The sequence below is a fragment of the Phaethon aethereus genome (genome assembly GCF_964289735.1).
Source record: "Phaethon aethereus genome assembly, chromosome: 2".
In the NCBI taxonomy this organism is placed as follows: Eukaryota; Metazoa; Chordata; class Aves; order Phaethontiformes; family Phaethontidae; genus Phaethon; species Phaethon aethereus.
The window spans coordinates 61,931,783-61,937,782 of NC_138582.1; positions in this window are offsets into that span (position 1 = coordinate 61,931,783).

Here is a 6,000-nt window from a genome sequence, read left to right on the forward strand (position 1 = left end):
GGATTTTTAAAAGTCCAACCTTCAAGTCCAAACCCCCTTGCAATGAGCAAGGGGACATCCTGCTCATGATCATTCCATCGTTTTTGAAAAATCATGGAGAATGGGAGAGGTGCCTGAGGACTGGAGGAAAACCAGTGTCACCCCAGTCTTCAAAAAGGGCAAGAAGGAAGACCTGGGAAATTATAGACTGGTCAGCCTCACGTCCATCCCTGGGAACATGATGGAACAGCTCCTTCTGGAGGCCATCTCTAGGCACATGGATGAAAAGAAAGTTACCAGGACTAGTCAGCATGGATTCACCAAGGGGAGATTGTGATTGGCCAACCTGGTAGCCTTCTATAAGGGAGTGACTAGCTGGGTAGATGAAGGGAGAGCAGTGGATGTGGTTTACCTTGACTTCAGTAAGGCTTTTGACACTGTCTCCCATAACATCCTCATAGTGAAGCTCAGGAAGTATGGGTTGGATGAGTGGATTGTGAGATGCATCGAGAACTGGCTGAGCAACAGAGCTCAAAGGGTTGTGGTGAGTGGCACAGAGTCCAGTTGGAGGCCTGTAGCTGCTGGTGTTCCCCAGGGATCAGTCCTGCGTCTGGTTTTGTTCAACATCTTCATCAATGACCTAGATGAAGGGTTGGAATGTACCCTCAGCAAGTTTGCTGATGATACAAAACTGGGAGGAGTGGCTGATACACCAGGAGGCTGTGGCTGCCATTCAATGGGATCTGGACAGACTGGACAGTTGGACAGAGGAGAACCTCATGAAATTGAACAAGGACAAGTGTAGGGTTCTGCACCTGGGAAGGAACAACCCCATGCACCAGTACAGGTATAGGGGTTGACCTGCTGAAAAGGTCAAAAGGGAGAAGGACCTCGGAGTCCTGGTAGACAAATGGTTATCCATGGGACAGCAATGTGCCCTGGTGGCCAAGAAGGTCAATGGTATCCTGGGATGCATTAAGAAGAGTGTGACCAGCAGGTCGAGAGAGGTTATCCTTCCCCTCTAGTATGCGCTGGTGAGGCCTCATCTGGAGTATTGTGTCCAGTTCTGGGCTCCCCAGTTCAAGAGAGACAGGGAACTTTTGAGGATAGCCCAACAGAGGGCTACGAGGATGATTAAGGAACTGGAACATCTCTCGTATGAGGAAAGGTTGACAGACCTGGGGCTGTTTAGTCTGGAGAAGAGAAGGCTGAGAGGGGACCTTATCAATGTCTATAAATACCTGAAGGGTGTCTGTCAGGAGGATGGAGCCAGTCTCTTTTCAGTAGTGCTCAGTGATAGGACGAGGGACAATGGGCATAAAGTGCAGCACAGGAAGTTCCACCTTAACATGAGCAAAAACTTCTTTATTGTGAGGGTGATGGAGCACTGCAACAGGCTGCCCAGAGAGGTTGTGGAGTCTCCTTCTCTGGAGACCTTCAAAATCTGACTGGATGCATTCCTGTGCAACCTGCCCTAGGTGATCCTGCTTTAGCAGGGGGGTTGGACCAGATGATCTTCAGAGGTCCCTTCCAACCCCTACCATTCTGTGATTCTGTGATTCTGTGATTCTGTGATTCTGTGACATCTTCAACTAGACTAGGTTGCTCAGAGTCTCCTCCAACCTGACCTTGAATGTTTCCAGGGATGGGGCATCTACCACCTCTCTGGGCAACCTGTGCCAGCATTTCACAACCCTCATTGTGAAAAATTTCTTCCTTAGATCTAAATCTGCCCTCTTTTAGTTTAAAACTACAACCCCTTGTCTTATCGCAACAGCCCCTGCTAAAAAGTCTGTCCCCTTGAAGTACAGGAAGGCTACAGTAAGGTCTTCCTGGAGCCTTCTCTTCTCCAGGCTGAACAACCCCAATTCTTTCAGCGTTTCTTCATAGGAGAGGCATTCATCCTTCTGATCATTTTTGTTTGCACCTAAGATTGATGAACTACCTAATCATCCATCTGTTCTGTCCCCACCACTGTAATTCATCTGTAATAGCAGTTTATTGCATCTTTATCCAAGTTTTTTACCTCTCTCTAATCTTTGTGTGTCATTATCTCCTCATTACCTGTGTGAAGCTCTGTTCAACTCTCAATCAGACCTCTCTGTACAGATTTCTTTTGGTATGTCACTTCACAGAAACCTATTTTAAAAAATAAACTGTGCTTTATTATATTTTTGAGCCAGAGTCCCTGTGAGTCATTCAGAGGGTAATTTTGCCTATTTCAAGAGCACTTATGTACTTTGTAGCCTTAGCTTTTGTATCTCCAACTGAACAGGTATCCTTAGTACTTTATGTATTACTGGGGTGTTAAATGCACAGTCAAACTCAACATTTTTAAACTTCATCACTTACTTTTTCTTTCAGTCAAAGAAGCTTCTTAAGCCAAGAAGCAAGTGGAGGATAGAGGCAGAATTAGGAATAGTTCACACTAAAAGTCAGTTCTGGCTAGGATGACTTTAATAGGGTAGGAATCATGGTGAGCGGTGACACAAAGTGAGAGACTAGAAGAGCCTGCAAGACATTATTTTTATGCAGAAAGAAAGAAGTTAGACATGGAGTCACACACCAAGTGTGCTGGGCCAGGGGCCTTTCAGTCCACGGGAGACATTCACAGGATGAATTGCCTCCTTGTCTTTGTGCATTGCCATAGAGCAGGGCCATGAAAACCAAAAGGTAGGTCTTTTGCATGTTTTGATTTTCTCCTCAGTTTTAAAAGTCAGACTTAGCTAAAATCTATAGATAGATCCAGTTTAGCTCAATTCATAAATATTACTTCAGAAATGGTTTTGTGTCCTCTCAACTGAAAATTGTAGGAGTTGGAAAAATTTGATACAAGAACCACATGTCTGATAGAAAACAGCAGAGCACTCTGTTAAGTATTAAGTACTCTCAGTTGTTTCAAAAGACTGGTGTTGGTGCTGTGATGTTAGTACATTGCATTGCATTGTCAAAGTAGTTTCTCCAGAACAAAGGAGGTAAGAGAATGGATTAAGAAAATTGTAGAAGTTATTGTTATCAGACCGTGATGATGAAACTCCACAACACGTACTACCAAAAGAAGTTCTGCAGTCAAAAAAGGAGCACAGTTTATGGAAGGCAGAAGTGTTCTGAGAAAATTTCAAAGATCCATGAAGAACTGTGTTGAAAAGCAGGAAACAGAAGGCTTGGGAGTTGAACTAAGGAAGACAGTTGAGGGCTTTGCAAACAGCAAACTTATCAACAGATGATGCATATCTGAAGGGCTAAGAGTTACAGGATTTCTGTGTTTCTTTTAAATAAGAATGTATAAAGGTGAAATATTAATTTTTTGAATAAATTTTCTGAATAAAGAAACAAACTAACAAGGTAAAGTTAAAAACAAAAAAAAGCCAAACCAAATGAAAACCAAACACCAGTTTGGTGTTTTTTGAACACCAAACTAAATGAAACTTGAAAGTAATTTAGGGGTAAAATTGACATTCTACAACTAATTTCATACCATTGTCTGTATTAATTTTCTTAAATATAAGAAACTATATAATCACCAATATTTAATCTTGGAAACTCACCTATAAAAATTAAAGACTTGTGAGATTTAGTTGGAAAAATATAACCAGATCAATTTCTGTTATGACCATTTCAGTAATTTTTATTACTGGTAACTTTCATATGTGTCTGTAAATTCAGTTAAGAACTTATGAGTCAAGCAGAAAAAAGAAGCATGAATTGTATTTCCCATCCATCACTGTATTAATTACTATCTTTGTGAGAGGAATGGGGGAGCTTCCTCTAGAAATTACTATTTTAAGGAAATCCCAGACTAGGAGACTGTTCTAGTTTCAGCCAGGATAGAGATAATTTTCTTCACAGAAGCTAGTGTGAGGCTATATTTTGGATTTAGGATGAGAAAATGTTGATAACGTGCTGATGTTTTGAGCTGTTGCTGAGCAGTCAAGGACAGTCCAGCTTCTCGTGCTGCCCTGCCAGCAAGCAGGCTGGGGGTGCACGGGTGCTGGGAGGGGACACAGCCAGGACAGCTGACCCAGGCTGGCCAAAGGCATATTCCATACCATATGGCGTCGTGCTCAATATATAAAGCTGGGATGAAGAAGAAGGAAGAGGTGGAGGGACATTTGGAGTTACAGCATCTCTCTTCCCAAGTAACCATTACGCATGATGGAGCCCTGCTTCCCTGGAGATGGCTGAACCCCTGCCTGCCCATGGGGAGTGGTGAATGAATTCCTTGTTTTGCTTTGCTTGCGTGCGCGGCTTTTGCTTTACCTATTAAACTGTCTTTATCTCAAACCATGAGTTTCCTCACTTTTACTCTTCCGATTCTCTCCCCCGTCCCACCGTGGGGGAGTGAGCAAGTGGCTGCTTGGTGCTTAGTTACCGGTTGGGGCTAAACCATGACAGAGATAGGAGACTTCTTCATGAAGATAGGCATATTTTTTTGTGAAATTGATATGTAAGATTTTGGATACTTCTTTTAAGGTTCATCCTTTCACAGTGGCTGATGAAAATTTGTAGTGAAGAAATAGGACTTCAAAGTCCGTTGCAATGAGTGGATATTTTTCAAGCCACTTCTTGTCCTTGGACCTGGCTGTCCGCAAGCCTGCTCTGTAGACATTTCCTTTCTTTCATCAGACTTGAGAGCATTCTCTGGTTCCTATGCAGCCAAGTGGATAACTTCAATGCATATAAACATATGAATATGCATGAGCTCTCAAAATTTGCCCCCAAAATAAGTTCTTAGAAAAGAATTTACTGAAATAACTTATTTAAAGCTAGTTTCTTCCACATAATTCTCCTCTTTTCAGGAGTCTGTCAGAGTTTCTGACTGTTTAATTCATTGCAAGCCAGCTGAAACTGGGAAGGCCATAAAGTTACCATAGTAACTGAATGGACAAAGACTTAATTCACTAGTTTATATAAACTAGAACTCATATCCTGCAGATTGTAATGGTCTTAGATTATTTAGACCTACAAAGTCCACTCTTAATGGGTTATACATATATTTTATAAATAAGTGTCAGTTCCTTAGTTAATGAAAAATAGGCTTTGATTGCCCCATGCTATCTCAAAAGTAGTTGTATGTTGGATAGTAAGCCAATCAAAAAGTCAAGGGGAATGAAAAGAAACATGAAACCAGGGTATGGTAACAGTAGTGCTTTCCGTGTTAAGACAGGCTATGAGTTGTTATTAATTTATTAAGTTTATTTTGAAAATCTTCCCCAAACTGAGCTGTTGAACTCCGTAAAAACCATGTGGATTTAACAGTAACAGAGGACACCATGCTTTGAATTTTGCAATCTAGTGAAAAAAACATGACTGGGGTCAGTTGTTATTGTTCCCAGTCCACAGGTCTAATTTGCAGTGACACTGCTCAGGTCACAAGAAAGATGTGAAAGAGCAAGACTGAAGGTGAAGTCTCTTGAATAATGTGTTATGAATCACATCACTTTGTCATGGGCAGCATGATTTATTTAGGGGCACTGCATTCTGTTGGATTAAAGAAGAGTGTGGCATAGTCAACTGTTATGCTGGGTGGTGTCAAGATGGATGTGACAAAATTAAGTAATAAAAAATGATTATATATTTGCTTAGTTCAGACAATTCCCTGTTTCTCAACTCCTTGTTCAAGAACTGAAAATTTTTTACTTTGAATTGATTTGAGATCACCCACTAACTCTGAGAACAATAACAGTTTTCTTTTTCTGTCTGCTTAATTTTGCCCTCCTTCCCCACATCTTCTGCTTTATGGAACATTTGGCACTTGGGCAGATTAAAATTGTAAACCAAGCCTGCTGCACTGCAACTTTCTTAAATAGCATTGGTAAATACTATAAATATCATATATATTTTTGGGGAACTTTTCACTAGTAAACGGATAGGGACATTTTAACTATTGAATCTACCTATAACTTGGGACATTTTAATCATCAAATCTGTTTACAACTTTAATGACTTAGAGAACCAATTCTATATAACTTAATTCTCTAGATTAATGAATTCTGTACCTCTTTTTCATGAGATTCTGGA